The sequence below is a fragment of the Notolepis coatsorum genome, assembly GCF_963971535.1.
Source record: "Notolepis coatsorum genome assembly, chromosome: 4".
In the NCBI taxonomy this organism is placed as follows: domain Eukaryota; kingdom Metazoa; phylum Chordata; class Actinopteri; order Aulopiformes; family Paralepididae; genus Notolepis; species Notolepis coatsorum.
Genome location: NC_140168.1, coordinates 76,585,045 through 76,603,555, shown reverse-complemented (window position 1 = coordinate 76,603,555; position 18,511 = coordinate 76,585,045).

The window sequence follows — 18,511 nt, the reverse complement described above, 5'->3', positions numbered from 1 at the left end:
CAGGAAAAGGAAGAAGCATTGAGACCAACATTAGAGTCTGCTTGTCAACCAACAAATGTTTTGTCAAGGTAAATTTAAAAACATATTTATATCTCATTGATCGTGATAACTACAGTTTAGTTGAACCAACATTGTCTCTGAGGCCTAGTTGAATTATAACGTGTTAAATTCTTTCCAGATTCCATCAAATCCAGGTAAACCAAACAATATTAAAAACTACTGGAAGCTTGACCACAGTCAAATCACAGAGAAGATGGTGCGCCGTCACTTCAAGGGAGTTATGGACTGGTTCCCCGAGTTGGTCTCCATTTTGGATGTTCAGATTAAATGTGAGGTGAAGTTCAGCAGTCCTTTCTCCATCGAATCGCTCCTGAAGAAAGACAGTCCCTCTGGCCTGGGTTCCAAACCATCTCCTCTGGGTATTTCCAGCCTGCCAGTCAGAGTAGAACAGCAGCCATGGTGCTCAGAGAAAGGAGTTGGAACAAAGAGAAAGTTCAGCTGGGACGCTCCACCTGTGGAGATTCACATTCTTCAACCTGCAGGTAGAAGTGACCAGTTCTACCCAGCAGGGGGCAGTGTGGACCATGTACTCAGTGGTTCTGGAAACAGGCCAGTCAGCGTATAGCTTATCCGCAACAGTAAGTTACTTCCGGGGTAGGCCTGATTGGCCCCGACAGGCACGTGACGCGCAACTTTCTCAATAATGCAATAGAGGCAGAAACAACTCTTCAAATTCAATTGGTTTAGCCAACATGTCTATTTTTTGCTGCGACTATCATCCGTCAGTCCTTCCCAAACTCCAGAGTTTTTGCACCACAGTCACTGGTAATACCTCAAATTGAGCAGTCTCATCAGGAATGATGTGCATAATTTTGTAAAAAGCATTATTAGACTTTTTCTCCCATACTGAAAAAAGATATGCAGTTATTTCATTGTAAAGCACTTCGAGTTATGCTTTCATTACATTCTCAGTAATACAGCCATCCATCTGTCAACATCATTCATAAATATATGATGTAATGTAATACAACAGTATATCATTACTACCGAAGAAACTAAGTAAAATGAAGCAGTTATTCTCCAGTGTTTCAGGTAAAAAAATCTGTAAAAAGAATACAAATTAAAAAAATTGAATTTCACTGTATTATTTTAGAGATTACTTTTGTTTTTCTACTTTAAGTATGTAAATACCATACAAATACAGTAAATTACCTTTTATCAAAATATTAACCATTATCAAAATATTGTAATCTGTAAATGTATTGGTAGAGGATAATTGACATAACCGTTCTGACGGCTGGTAAAATAAGGAGCAACACTGGGTCTTGTGTAGATCAGGGTTGAGGGCTCAGCACACATACGAATCCTCTTGACTGGCCTGTTTCCAGAACCACTGAGTCCATGGTCCACACTGCCCCCTGCTGGGTAGATGGCATAACTTCTACCTGCCGGTTGAAGAATGTGCATCTCCACTGGTGGAGCGTCCCAGCTGAACTTCCTCTTTGTTCCAACTCCTTTCTCTGAGCACCAAGGCTGCTGTTCTACTCTGACTGGCAGGCTGGAAATGCCCAACAGAGGAGAGGGCTTGGAGCCCAGGCCAGAGGGACTGTCTTTCTTCAGGAGGGATTCGATGGAAAAAGGACTGCTGAACTTCACCTCACATTTAATCTGAACATCTCTGTAGGCTGCAGGTTCAGGGGAGTGGAGAGTAGTGTAGTGCTCTGATGGTCTGACTGCCTCCATAACTTTGGAGACCAACTCAGGGAACCAGTCCAGAATTCCCTTGAAGTGACGACGCACCATCTTCCCTGTAATTTGACTGTGGTCAAGCTTCCAGTAGTTTTTCTTACTGTTTGGTTTTTCTGGATTTGATGGAATCTGGAAACAATTGAACACACAAGTTAGAATTCATCTTTAACCCAAAACTATGTTGGTTCAACTAAATTAGTGATCATGATCAATGAGATATAAAGATTTTTTCCATTTACCTTGACAAAACATTTGTTGGTCGACAAGCAGACTCTAATTTTGGCATCAAGGCCTTTTCTGTTTCCTGAGATCAATGCTTCCAAATTTCCCAGCAACTGCAAAAGAAGTTACATTGAAAATTAGGCATCATCAGACATTAGAAGGACATTTTGCTTTCACATCACAACATTTTTAAAGTCAAATGAAACTTAATATGTTGCTTGCTTGTTCTTACCTCACAGAAGGTGAGCATATTGCCTGGAGAGTCTTGGAGGACAAAGGCAATCATTGCCAGGTGGGTGTTACAATTCTCAAACATCTTTTTCTGTGTGCTGTTGGGTGTCACATGGAGAGGCAGGGGAGCTCCAAAGTTCTCAGCCATGTTCTGCTTCTTGTTGGTTGTAGAGTCAAGTCACACACAGTGGTATCAGAACCTCACTCAGTGGAGCTGTGGACCTGGAGTGATGGAGTCCCAGACTTCTGGATATAAGTCCTGCCAGAACAATAGAACATTACAAGGTGTGCATTCCAGGTTGATGAGGGCCTTTTCATCTGGATGAGGTGGGGTCTTGATTGATTGATTGATTGAAAACTTTATTAACAGATTGCAGAATGGGTACAATACAGTACAGCTCAATACACACAATTGTTAAGGGGATGCAGACCAGAGAAAGACTTTCGTCTTGTTTACATCAGGGTCCCCCATTTTCAATTCATCAGGACATATATGACATACATGACATACAGATAGTCAGTACTGCTACATCTATACATTTATGACATACCAGATTTGCAAATACAGTACTGTTTGTGATACAGAAGGAGTCAAGAAAAGGGAGTATATACATTTGACGTAGAAACTGTACATTGGAGGAGGTTGGGTGGGGGGGGGGGGTCAATGGCCGTCATAACAGCCCACTTCCAACAAACCTATCTGGACCAATGGATGGTGATTGTACTTTTAGCTCTCTCTTACCATACTCTTGGGTTTAATATATTATAGTTTTATTGTCGTGTAAATTGTTTTCCTATATAGACTTGCTCAAACCAAACCTTTTTTGAATGTGTGAAATTCAACTTGAATGAATGAATGAATCCTGAAAACATGTCATGGCCTGCCTCCCTGTTGCTCCTTATATATCACTAGTCTGTAGAGCTGCATACAATAGTTTGTTAGCATGGGAGATTTTGGATTTCTTAAACATGTTTCTATAGCAACACTATATTGCCTAAAATCGCAGATTAGCAGTAAGAAATATACTGTATTCAGTCCCTCCAGAGGAAAATGCATGAAGTATGTTGTTCATGTGTTTATTAATGTGTACCAGACTGGGTCTCAGTCATGTTCATTTGTTTATTTAAATTTTATTTTCTATCTTTAAACAGGACAATGGAAGTGATAAAGGGGGACCATTGGAATATGAATAACGGTCCAAGACTATAGCGATCTGTGTATTTAGAACAGAAGCAGCTGAAATAATATGGACATTTTCTGATTATGGATCACTATCTTAGACTAAAGAAATACAAATTCCTTCCATTGTATACCCTATATACTTATTAAATAATAACAATCACACTTCATCCATCACTGCCCTCTTCAGATATTGGCCACTTTAATGAGGGGATCACTGTTTACAACTACAAAATAGACATTAGCGATTCACAAGGACCTATGCGGTGAAGTGCAAACTTGGTTTCTCAGGCTTCATTAGAACATGAATGTTTATTATGCTTGATTTACTCTCAAAATACAGTATATAGTTTTGAAAATGATGCACACTATTTAGATTAGCTACACCCGATCTAATGTCATCAATTTAAATTTGTTTGTGTATTGATATAAGTCTATCGCAAAGAATTGTGGAATTAATTTGAAATGTATTTCATTTGTATTTTTGTAAATGTATTTCTATTGATATGTCATATACCAAAAGTCGCTGTTGTGGATTAACATTACACACTTTGATTAAAGATAACATTTGGTAGCTGCGTTACCTCATTATGTTTAGAATCTACAATTAAGCTATAGCGTTAGACACTTTGCATTGTGGGGTATAGACATGGGGCAGACATCTGCAGTTGCCAGTTACTAATTAGATAACGGTAACGTTACACAATATTTCAAATTCAAAGAAGAAAATGTTTCAATGTTAAATTATATGCATTGGGGATATCACATTTGAGATAAAAATCTAGTTTGAGTGAACCTTAGCCTGATATCAGTTGAACCAAAATCTGTGTGTTACTATGGTTTGGCCCACATTCCAGTGATTTTCACCCCATCTAAACTTCATTGTCTCAGATCAAATGTGTTGAATGATGAAGCTATTGGGGCTACATTTAGTTAACATGAGGGCAGGTGTGAATTACACATTTGCATTTAAAACTAGAGTATTGCTGTACAGGCCGTGCCCACATTCCAATGATTTTCACCTTGATCTAAACGTCATTGCCTCTGGTAAAATGGGCTGAATGATGAATCTATGGCATTGAGTTCGGCAAGGACGGTATTTCACGGGACTATAACATTGGAATGTTTGGAATCATAGCTTGACCTCATCCATATCCTCTGATAGGCTACTTGTTTTTGCAGAATGCGATAATGTCATTAAACTCCCTTGCAATATAATGCAATAGAGGCAGAAACAACTCTTCAAATTCAATTGGTTTAGCCAACATGTCTATTTTTTGCTGCGACTATCATCCGTCTGTCCTTCCCAAACTCCAGAGTTTTTGCACCACAGTCACTGGTAATACCTCAAATTGAGCAGTCTCATCAGGAATGATGTGCATAATTTTGTAAAAAGCATTATTAGACTTTTTCTCCCATACTGAAAAAAGATATGCAGTTATTTCATTGTAAAGCACTTCGAGTTATGCTTTCATTACATTCTCAGTAATACAGCCATCCATCTGTCAACATCATTCATAAATATATGATGTAATGTAATACAACAGTATATCATTACTACCGAAGAAACTAAGTAAAATGAAGCAGTTATTCTCCAGTGTTTCAGGTAAAAAAATCTGTAAAAAGAAATCAAATTAAAAAAATTGAATTTCACTGTATTATTTTAGAGATTACTTTTGTTTTTCTACTTTAAGTATGTAAATACCATACAAATACAGTAAATTACCTTTTATCAAAATATTAACCATTATCAAAATATTGTAATCTGTAAATGTATTAGATTTTACTGTAATTTAACAGTAAGTATTTGACAACCGTTGCTGCCAGACATTTACAGTTTTTTTGTACAGTCTTCTTTTTCACAGTGTATAGGATTGCAATCATTACAATCCGAGGAATGGATTGTGCATCATAATATATACAGTATATACGAAAGGAAGATGTTTGTAAACTGTGTCTCAACAAATACAACTTCCAACTTATTGATTTTGAAGCAATATATGAAAAAAATAATAACTGTAGGCATTCAGGGATGTGTTTGATTTGAACAAGCATGTTTAGGAGCCTTTTGATAAAAGGTAATTTACTGTATTTTTATGGCATTTACATTTAAGTAGAAAAACAAAAGTAATCTGTAAAATAATACAGTTAATTTCCCGTGAAAAAAACATTAATTTTTTACAGTGTAAGCATTCAGGGATGTGTTTGATTTGAACAAGCATGTTTGGGAGCCTGTATTTTCCCCACTATATTAAACTAAGTATATTAGCAAAGATTAGCACCATCCATTGGTCCAGGAGTGGGCTGTTATCACAGCCATTGACCCCACCCACCTCATCCAGATGAAAAGGCCCTCATCAACCTGGAATGCACACCTTGTAATGTTCTATTGTTCTGGCAGGACTTATATCAGAGGTCTGGGACTCCATCAGTCCAGGTCCACAGCTCCACTGAGTGAGGTTCTGATGCACTGTGTGACTTGACTCTACAACCAACAAGAAGCAGAACATGGCTGAGAACTTTGGAGCTCCCCTGCCTCTCCATGTGACATCCAACAGCACCCGGAAAATGATGTTTGAGAATTGTAGCACCTACCTGGCAATGATTGCCTTTGTCCTCCAAGACTGTCCAGACAATATGCTCACCTTCTTTGAGGTAAGAACCAGCTATAAACCTTTAAACTGTTAAACATGTTGTGATATGATAGCATACTGTCCTCATAATGTCCAAATACCTAATTCTCTTTCACTTTTCTACAGATAATGGAACAATTGGCAGCATTGATGTCAGGAAAAGGAAGAAGCATTGAGACCAACATTAGAGTCTGCTTGTCAACCAACAAATGTTTTGTCAAGGTACATTTAAAAACATATTTATATCTCATTGATCGTGATAACTACAGTTTAGTTGAACCAACATTGTCTCTGAGGCCTAGTTGAATTATAACGTGTTAAATTCTTTCCAGATTCCATCAAATCCAGGTAAACCAAACAATATTAAAAACTACTGGAAGCTTGACCACAGTCAAATCACAGAGAAGATGGTGCGCCGTCACTTCAAGGGAGTTATGGACTGGTTCCCCGAGTTGGTCTCCATTTTGGATGTTCAGATTAAATGTGAGGTGAAGTTCAGCAGTCCTTTCTCCATCGAATCGCTCCTGAAGAAAGACAGTCCCTCTGGCCTGGGTTCCAAACCATCTCCTCTGGGTATTTCCAGCCTGCCAGTCAGAGTAGAACAGCAGCCATGGTGCTCAGAGAAAGGAGTTGGAACAAAGAGAAAGTTCAGCTGGGACGCTCCACCTGTGGAGATTCACATTCTTCAACCTGCAGGTAGAAGTGACCAGTTCTACCCAGCAGGGGGCAGTGTGGACCATGTACTCAGTGGTTCTGGAAACAGGCCAGTCAGCGTATAGCTTATCCGCAACAGTAAGTTACTTCCGGGGTAGGCCTGATTGGCCCCGACAGGCACGTGACGCGCAACTTTCTCTGCCGCGCGGCACGCTCGGCAGAGCTTGTGGAATTACGTAACCGTCCAAATCCGCTATCCTCGTTGCGCGTCCTGAGTTTGCCGCGTCACGTGCCTGTCGGGGCCAATCAGGCCTACCCCGGAAGTAACTTACTGTTGCGGAACAGGTACACGCGGCCAGTCAAGAGGATTCGTATGTGTGCTAATCCCTCATTCCTGATCTATGTGATCTGAAGACCCAGAATTGCTCCTTTCCAACCCAGGACGATTATTCTGTCTCAAATGTCCCTGTGTTATGTCATAATCTGTAAATATGTTATATATATACTTGCCTTCTTGTGAAGATATTTTTTTCAATAAAATATTAAACCAAACTATGTTTTGCTATCATATATTATTTTGTATTTGTATTGTATTATACCTTGTTAATAGTTAACTAGTTGTTCACTCTCAATAGGTAAACTGCATCAATGTAGACCAAATATAATATATAATAATACTCTGATTAATAATACTAGATTATGTTGTGGAATTTGGTCTTCTGGCCCTAAATGTTCCGGGGATGAACCCTGCTGTCGGCCACCAACATCATATGTGGTATAAAAAAATTCAATGTTACCTTGTGATTGAGATTCAATATTTATACATGAGAAAACGAAACATTTTCAATTCTATAATGACATTTAAATTATTTATATATTTATGTATTCCTTTCTGTCAATTGTTAATAAATTAATTCCACTAATGAAGACACACGCAACAAATCCCAACAGCCTGTTACACCTACTGTTACACTACTATTTGTTAATTTAATGTTAATTTTAGTGGTTCACAATCTTACATTGAGAACATTCTGTGTCTGTAATTCCATTTGTAAAGGGAAATTCCACCACAAAGCAACATTACATTTACCAGATTAAGGCATAATAGCCATAACTCATTTATTATCAGATTCAAATCTGATTGACCAAAACAACAGCTCCATGCATCAATAACCAATCAGATGTTTTTGGCCTGCCAAGTGGGAAGCTTCATCACCGGATTCCAAAAAAGTCTCAACTTTAAAGCCACACCTAATCCATGGAATAGGCTAATATATAATTGTGACAACACATTTGTACTGCATGCCTAAAACAGCATGGTATTGGCCCAAAATGGCAACACACTACCATAAATCAGCTGTGGAGTGGTTCAATTGAGCCTGTTTTCATTCATATATCTTGAGGTGAGAGGTCAATGGTGTATGGAAGGTACATTACTGAGCCTGATACACATGTATTATACTTATACAGGATAATAATATTTTACAATATGTTATTAAATCAATTAAGTAATTCTGTAAAACTATTTTAATAGTTAGTTTTTCGTGATTATTCATACTTTTTGCACAATACTGCACAATTGTACAGCCCATATTCTATTGTACTTTTATTCTAATTTAGTTTATATATGACTGATGATTCTACTTTAATTGTCTGTTAATGTTGCAACAACCAATACAAATTCCTTGTATGTGTGCAAACTTACTTGGCAATAAAGATCTTTCTGATTCTGATTATGTTCAGTTATAAATTCTTCATCTCAGATCTGTATGCATACAAATAAATGATAGCAGTAAGTAACAATGTTTGTTTTTGTGTTTTATTGAAAAAGGTGCCAAGATAAGTAAGCAAATATAATGTACAAATAAGTGCAGAAGTGGCATGTACAAAAAAAAACATTTTACATTTACATTTACATTTTACAATAACGTTTAACATCACAGGGATATGTTGGTAGAGGATAATTTACATAACCGTTCTGACGGCTGGTAAAATAAGGAGCAACACTGGGTCTTGTGTAGATCAGGGTTGAGGGCTCAGCACACATACGAATCCTCTTGACTGGCCTGTTTCCAGAACCACTGAGTCCATGGTCCACACTGCCCCCTGCTGGGTAGATGGCATAACTTCTACCTGCCGGATGAAGAATGTGCATCTCCACTGGTGGAGCATCCCAGCTGAACTTCCTCTTTGTTCCAACTCCTTTCTCTGAGCACCAAGGCTGCTGTTCTACTCTGACTGGCAGGCTGGAAATGCCCAACAGAGGAGAGGGTTTGGAGCCCAGGCCAGAGGGACTGTCTTTCTTCAGGAGGGATTCGATGGAAAAAGGACTGCTGAACTTCACCTCACATTTAATCTGAACATCTCTGTAGGCTGCAGGTTCAGGGGAGTGGAGAGTAGTGTAGTGCTCTGATGGTCTGACTGCCTCCATAACTTTGGAGACCAACTCAGGGAACCAGTCCAGAATTCCCTTGAATTGACGACGCACCATCTTCCCTGTAATTTGACTGTGGTCAAGCTTCCAGTAGTTTTTCTTACTGTTTGGTTTTTCTTTGTTTTTGTAAATGTATTTCTATTGATATGTCATATACCAAAAGTCGCTGTTGTGGATTAACATTACACACTTTGATTAAAGATAACATTTGGTAGCTGCGTTACCTCATTATGTTTAGAATCTACAATTAAGCTATAGCGTTAGACACTTTGCATTGTGGGGTATAGACATGGGGCAGACATCTGCAGTTGCCAGTTACTAATTAGATAACGGTAACGTTACACAATATTTCAAATTCAAAGAAGAAAATGTTTCAATGTTAAATTATATGCATTGGGGATATCACATTTGAGATAAAAATCTAGTTTGAGTGAACCTTAGCCTGATATCAGTTGAACCAAAATCTGTGTGTTACTATGGTTTGGCCCACATTCCAGTGATTTTCACCCCATCTAAACTTCATTGTCTCAGATCAAATGTGTTGAATGATGAAGCTATTGGGGCTACATTTAGTTAACATGAGGGCAGGTGTGAATTACACATTTGCATTTAAAACTAGAGTATTGCTGTACAGGCCGTGCCCACATTCCAATGATTTTCACCTTGATCTAAACGTCATTGCCTCTGGTAAAATGGGCTGAATGATGAATCTATGGCATTGAGTTCGGCAAGGACGGTATTTCACGGGACTATAACATTGGAATGTTTGGAATCATAGCTTGACCTCATCCATATCCTCTGATAGGCTACTTGTTTTTGCAGAATGCGATAATGTCATTAAACTCCCTTGCAATATAATGCAATAGAGGCAGAAACAACTCTTCAAATTCAATTGGTTTAGCCAACATGTCTATTTTTTGCTGCGACTATCATCCGTCTGTCCTTCCCAAACTCCAGAGTTTTTGCACCACAGTCACTGGTAATACCTCAAATTGAGCAGTCTCATCAGGAATGATGTGCATAATTTTGTAAAAAGCATTATTAGACTTTTTCTCCCATACTGAAAAAAGATATGCAGTTATTTCATTGTAAAGCACTTCGAGTTATGCTTTCATTACATTCTCAGTAATACAGCCATCCATCTGTCAACATCATTCATAAATATATGATGTAATGTAATACAACAGTATATCATTACTACCGAAGAAACTAAGTAAAATGAAGCAGTTATTCTCCAGTGTTTCAGGTAAAAAAATCTGTAAAAAGAAATCAAATTAAAAAAATGGAATTTCACTGTATTATTTTAGAGATTACTTTTGTTTTTCTACTTTAAGTATGTAAATACCATACAAATACAGTAAATTACCTTTTATCAAAATATTAACCATTATCAAAATATTGTAATCTGTAAATGTATTAGATTTTACTGTAATTTAACAGTAAGTATTTGACAACCGTTGCTGCCAGACATTTACAGTTTTTTTGTACAGACTTCTTTTTCACAGTGTATAGGATTGCAATCATTACAATCCGAGGAATGGATTGTGCATCATAATATATACAGTATATACGAAAGGAAGATGTTTGTAAACTGTGTCTCAACAAATACAACTTCCAACTTATTGATTTTGAAGCAATATATGAAAAAAATAATAACTGTAGGCATTCAGGGATGTGTTTGATTTGAACAAGCATGTTTAGGAGCCTTTTGATAAAAGGTAATTTACTGTATTTTTATGGCATTTACATTTAAGTAGAAAAACAAAAGTAATCTGTAAAATAATACAGTTAATTTCCCGTGAAAAAAACATTAATTTTTTACAGTGTAAGCATTCAGGGATGTGTTTGATTTGAACAAGCATGTTTGGGAGCCTGTATTTTCCCCACTATATTAAACTAAGTATATTAGCAAAGATTAGCACCATCCATTGGTCCAGGAGTGGGCTGTTATCACAGCCATTGACCCCACCCACCTCATCCAGATGAAAAGGCCCTCATCAACCTGGAATGCACACCTTGTAATGTTCTATTGTTCTGGCAGGACTTATATCAGAGGTCTGGGACTCCATCAGTCCAGGTCCACAGCTCCACTGAGTGAGGTTCTGATGCACTGTGTGACTTGACTCTACAACCAACAAGAAGCAGAACATGGCTGAGAACTTTGGAGCTCCCCTGCCTCTCCATGTGACATCCAACAGCACCCGGAAAATGATGTTTGAGAATTGTAGCACCTACCTGGCAATGATTGCCTTTGTCCTCCAAGACTGTCCAGACAATATGCTCACCTTCTTTGAGGTAAGAACCAGCTATAAACCTTTAAACTGTTAAACATGTTGTGATATGATAGCATACTGTCCTCATAATGTCCAAATACCTAATTCTCTTTCACTTTTCTACAGATAATGGAACAATTGGCAGCATTGATGTCAGGAAAAGGAAGAAGCATTGAGACCAACATTAGAGTCTGCTTGTCAACCAACAAATGTTTTGTCAAGGTAAATTTAAAAACATATTTATATCTCATTGATCGTGATAACTACAGTTTAGTTGAACCAACATTGTCTCTGAGGCCTAGTTGAATTATAACGTGTTAAATTCTTTCCAGATTCCATCAAATCCAGGTAAACCAAACAATATTAAAAACTACTGGAAGCTTGACCACAGTCAAATCACAGAGAAGATGGTGCGCCGTCACTTCAAGGGAGTTATGGACTGGTTCCCCGAGTTGGTCTCCATTTTGGATGTTCAGATTAAATGTGAGGTGAAGTTCAGCAGTCCTTTCTCCATCGAATCGCTCCTGAAGAAAGACAGTCCCTCTGGCCTGGGTTCCAAACCATCTCCTCTGGGTATTTCCAGCCTGCCAGTCAGAGTAGAACAGCAGCCATGGTGCTCAGAGAAAGGAGTTGGAACAAAGAGAAAGTTCAGCTGGGACGCTCCACCTGTGGAGATTCACATTCTTCAACCTGCAGGTAGAAGTGACCAGTTCTACCCAGCAGGGGGCAGTGTGGACCATGTACTCAGTGGTTCTGGAAACAGGCCAGTCAGCGTATAGCTTATCCGCAACAGTAAGTTACTTCCGGGGTAGGCCTGATTGGCCCCGACAGGCACGTGACGCGCAACTTTCTCAATAATGCAATAGAGGCAGAAACAACTCTTCAAATTCAATTGGTTTAGCCAACATGTCTATTTTTTGCTGCGACTATCATCCGTCAGTCCTTCCCAAACTCCAGAGTTTTTGCACCACAGTCACTGGTAATACCTCAAATTGAGCAGTCTCATCAGGAATGATGTGCATAATTTTGTAAAAAGCATTATTAGACTTTTTCTCCCATACTGAAAAAAGATATGCAGTTATTTCATTGTAAAGCACTTCGAGTTATGCTTTCATTACATTCTCAGTAATACAGCCATCCATCTGTCAACATCATTCATAAATATATGATGTAATGTAATACAACAGTATATCATTACTACCGAAGAAACTAAGTAAAATGAAGCAGTTATTCTCCAGTGTTTCAGGTAAAAAAATCTGTAAAAAGAAATCAAATTAAAAAAATTGAATTTCACTGTATTATTTTAGAGATTACTTTTGTTTTTCTACTTTAAGTATGTAAATACCATACAAATACAGTAAATTACCTTTTATCAAAATATTAACCATTATCAAAATATTGTAATCTGTAAATGTATTGGTAGAGGATAATTGACATAACCGTTCTGACGGCTGGTAAAATAAGGAGCAACACTGGGTCTTGTGTAGATCAGGGTTGAGGGCTCAGCACACATACGAATCCTCTTGACTGGCCTGTTTCCAGAACCACTGAGTCCATGGTCCACACTGCCCCCTGCTGGGTAGATGGCATAACTTCTACCTGCCGGTTGAAGAATGTGCATCTCCACTGGTGGAGCGTCCCAGCTGAACTTCCTCTTTGTTCCAACTCCTTTCTCTGAGCACCAAGGCTGCTGTTCTACTCTGACTGGCAGGCTGGAAATGCCCAACAGAGGAGAGGGCTTGGAGCCCAGGCCAGAGGGACTGTCTTTCTTCAGGAGGGATTCGATGGAAAAAGGACTGCTGAACTTCACCTCACATTTAATCTGAACATCTCTGTAGGCTGCAGGTTCAGGGGAGTGGAGAGTAGTGTAGTGCTCTGATGGTCTGACTGCCTCCATAACTTTGGAGACCAACTCAGGGAACCAGTCCAGAATTCCCTTGAAGTGACGACGCACCATCTTCCCTGTAATTTGACTGTGGTCAAGCTTCCAGTAGTTTTTCTTACTGTTTGGTTTTTCTGGATTTGATGGAATCTGGAAACAATTGAACACACAAGTTAGAATTCATCTTTAACCCAAAACTATGTTGGTTCAACTAAATTAGTGATCATGATCAATGAGATATAAAGATTTTTTCCATTTACCTTGACAAAACATTTGTTGGTCGACAAGCAGACTCTAATTTTGGCATCAAGGCCTTTTCTGTTTCCTGAGATCAATGCTTCCAAATTTCCCAGCAACTGCAAAAGAAGTTACATTGAAAATTAGGCATCATCAGACATTAGAAGGACATTTTGCTTTCACATCACAACATTTTTAAAGTCAAATGAAACTTAATATGTTGCTTGCTTGTTCTTACCTCACAGAAGGTGAGCATATTGCCTGGAGAGTCTTGGAGGACAAAGGCAATCATTGCCAGGTGGGTGTTACAATTCTCAAACATCTTTTTCTGTGTGCTGTTGGGTGTCACATGGAGAGGCAGGGGAGCTCCAAAGTTCTCAGCCATGTTCTGCTTCTTGTTGGTTGTAGAGTCAAGTCACACACAGTGGTATCAGAACCTCACTCAGTGGAGCTGTGGACCTGGAGTGATGGAGTCCCAGACTTCTGGATATAAGTCCTGCCAGAACAATAGAACATTACAAGGTGTGCATTCCAGGTTGATGAGGGCCTTTTCATCTGGATGAGGTGGGGTCTTGATTGATTGATTGATTGAAAACTTTATTAACAGATTGCAGAATGGGTACAATACAGTACAGCTCAATACACACAATTGTTAAGGGGATGCAGACCAGAGAAAGACTTTCGTCTTGTTTACATCAGGGTCCCCCATTTTCAATTCATCAGGACATATATGACATACATGACATACAGATAGTCAGTACTGCTACATCTATACATTTATGACATACCAGATTTGCAAATACAGTACTGTTTGTGATACAGAAGGAGTCAAGAAAAGGGAGTATATACATTTGACGTAGAAACTGTACATTGGAGGAGGTTGGGTGGGGGGGGGGTCAATGGCCGTCATAACAGCCCACTTCCAACAAACCTATCTGGACCAATGGATGGTGATTGTACTTTTAGCTCTCTCTTACCATACTCTTGGGTTTAATATATTATAGTTTTATTGTCGTGTAAATTGTTTTCCTATATAGACTTGCTCAAACCAAACCTTTTTTGAATGTGTGAAATTCAACTTGAATGAATGAATGAATCCTGAAAACATGTCATGGCCTGCCTCCCTGTTGCTCCTTATATATCACTAGTCTGTAGAGCTGCATACAATAGTTTGTTAGCATGGGAGATTTTGGATTTCTTAAACATGTTTCTATAGCAACACTATATTGCCTAAAATCGCAGATTAGCAGTAAGAAATATACTGTATTCAGTCCCTCCAGAGGAAAATGCATGAAGTATGTTGTTCATGTGTTTATTAATGTGTACCAGACTGGGTCTCAGTCATGTTCATTTGTTTATTTAAATTTTATTTTCTATCTTTAAACAGGACAATGGAAGTGATAAAGGGGGACCATTGGAATATGAATAACGGTCCAAGACTATAGCGATCTGTGTATTTAGAACAGAAGCAGCTGAAATAATATGGACATTTTCTGATTATGGATCACTATCTTAGACTAAAGAAATACAAATTCCTTCCATTGTATACCCTATATACTTATTAAATAATAACAATCACACTTCATCCATCACTGCCCTCTTCAGATATTGGCCACTTTAATGAGGGGATCACTGTTTACAACTACAAAATAGACATTAGCGATTCACAAGGACCTATGCGGTGAAGTGCAAACTTGGTTTCTCAGGCTTCATTAGAACATGAATGTTTATTATGCTTGATTTACTCTCAAAATACAGTATATAGTTTTGAAAATGATGCACACTATTTAGATTAGCTACACCCGATCTAATGTCATCAATTTAAATTTGTTTGTGTATTGATATAAGTCTATCGCAAAGAATTGTGGAATTAATTTGAAATGTATTTCATTTGTATTTTTGTAAATGTATTTCTATTGATATGTCATATACCAAAAGTCGCTGTTGTGGATTAACATTACACACTTTGATTAAAGATAACATTTGGTAGCTGCGTTACCTCATTATGTTTAGAATCTACAATTAAGCTATAGCGTTAGACACTTTGCATTGTGGGGTATAGACATGGGGCAGACATCTGCAGTTGCCAGTTACTAATTAGATAACGGTAACGTTACACAATATTTCAAATTCAAAGAAGAAAATGTTTCAATGTTAAATTATATGCATTGGGGATATCACATTTGAGATAAAAATCTAGTTTGAGTGAACCTTAGCCTGATATCAGTTGAACCAAAATCTGTGTGTTACTATGGTTTGGCCCACATTCCAGTGATTTTCACCCCATCTAAACTTCATTGTCTCAGATCAAATGTGTTGAATGATGAAGCTATTGGGGCTACATTTAGTTAACATGAGGGCAGGTGTGAATTACACATTTGCATTTAAAACTAGAGTATTGCTGTACAGGCCGTGCCCACATTCCAATGATTTTCACCTTGATCTAAACGTCATTGCCTCTGGTAAAATGGGCTGAATGATGAATCTATGGCATTGAGTTCGGCAAGGACGGTATTTCACGGGACTATAACATTGGAATGTTTGGAATCATAGCTTGACCTCATCTATCCTCTGATAGGCTACTTGTTTTTGCAGAATGCGATAATGTCATTAAACTCCCTTGCAATATAATGCAATAGAGGCAGAAACAACTCTTCAAATTCAATTGGTTTAGCCAACATGTCTATTTTTTGCTGCGACTATCATCCGTCTGTCCTTCCCAAACTCCAGAGTTTTTGCACCACAGTCACTGGTAATACCTCAAATTGAGCAGTCTCATCAGGAATGATGTGCATAATTTTGTAAAAAGCATTATTAGACTTTTTCTCCCATACTGAAAAAAGATATGCAGTTATTTCATCGTAAAGCACTTCGAGTTATGCTTTCATTACATTCTCAGTAATACAGCCATCCATCTGTCAACATCATTCATAAATATATGATGTAATGTAATACAACAGTATATCATTACTACCGAAGAAACTAAGTAAAATGAAGCAGTTATTCTCCAGTGTTTCAGGTAAAAAAATCTGTAAAAAGAAATCAAATTAAAAAAATGGAATTTCACTGTATTATTTTAGAGATTACTTTTGTTTTTCTACTTTAAGTATGTAAATACCATACAAATACAGTAAATTACCTTTTATCAAAATATTAACCATTATCAAAATATTGTAATCTGTAAATGTATTAGATTTTACTGTAATTTAACAGTAAGTATTTGACAACCGTTGCTGCCAGACATTTACAGTTTTTTTGTACAGACTTCTTTTTCACAGTGTATAGGATTGCAATCATTACAATCCGAGGAATGGATTGTGCATCATAATATATACAGTATATACGAAAGGAAGATGTTTGTAAACTGTGTCTCAACAAATACAACTTCCAACTTATTGATTTTGAAGCAATATATGAAAAAAATAATAACTGTAGGCATTCAGGGATGTGTTTGATTTGAACAAGCATGTTTAGGAGCCTTTTGATAAAAGGTAATTTACTGTATTTTTATGGCATTTACATTTAAGTAGAAAAACAAAAGTAATCTGTAAAATAATACAGTTAATTTCCCGTGAAAAAAACATTAATTTTTTACAGTGTAAGCATTCAGGGATGTGTTTGATTTGAACAAGCATGTTTGGGAGCCTGTATTTTCCCCACTATATTAAACTAAGTATATTAGCAAAGATTAGCACCATCCATTGGTCCAGGAGTGGGCTGTTATCACAGCCATTGACCCCACCCACCTCATCCAGATGAAAAGGCCCTCATCAACCTGGAATGCACACCTTGTAATGTTCTATTGTTCTGGCAGGACTTATATCAGAGGTCTGGGACTCCATCAGTCCAGGTCCACAGCTCCACTGAGTGAGGTTCTGATGCACTGTGTGACTTGACTCTACAACCAACAAGAAGCAGAACATGGCTGAGAACTTTGGAGCTCCCCTGCCTCTCCATGTGACATCCAACAGCACCCGGAAAATGATGTTTGAGAATTGTAGCACCTACCTGGCAATGATTGCCTTTGTCCTCCAAGACTGTCCAGACAATATGCTCACCTTCTTTGAGGTAAGAACCAGCTATAAACCTTTAAACTGTTAAACATGTTGTGATATGATAGCATACTGTCCTCATAATGTCCAAATACCTAATTCTCTTTCACTTTTCTACAGATAATGGAACAATTGGCAGCATTGATGTCAGGAAAAGGAAGAAGCATTGAGACCAACATTAGAGTCTGCTTGTCAACCAACAAATGTTTTGTCAAGGTACATTTAAAAACATATTTATATCTCATTGATCGTGATAACTACAGTTTAGTTGAACCAACATTGTCTCTGAGGCCTAGTTGAATTATAACGTGTTAAATTCTTTCCAGATTCCATCAAATCCAGGTAAACCAAACAATATTAAAAACTACTGGAAGCTTGACCACAGTCAAATCACAGAGAAGATGGTGCGCCGTCACTTCAAGGGAGTTATGGACTGGTTCCCCGAGTTGGTCTCCATTTTGGATGTTCAGATTAAATGTGAGGTGAAGTTCAGCAGTCCTTTCTCCATCGAATCGCTCCTGAAGAAAGACAGTCCCTCTGGCCTGGGTTCCAAACCATCTCCTCTGGGTATTTCCAGCCTGCCAGTCAGAGTAGAACAGCAGCCATGGTGCTCAGAGAAAGGAGTTGGAACAAAGAGAAAGTTCAGCTGGGACGCTCCACCTGTGGAGATTCACATTCTTCAACCTGCAGGTAGAAGTGACCAGTTCTACCCAGCAGGGGGCAGTGTGGACCATGTACTCAGTGGTTCTGGAAACAGGCCAGTCAGCGTATAGCTTATCCGCAACAGTAAGTTACTTCCGGGGTAGGCCTGATTGGCCCCGACAGGCACGTGACGCGCAACTTTCTCTGCCGCGCGGCACGCTCGGCAGAGCTTGTGGAATTACGTAACCGTCCAAATCCGCTATCCTCGTTGCGCGTCCTGAGTTTGCCGCGTCACGTGCCTGTCGGGGCCAATCAGGCCTAC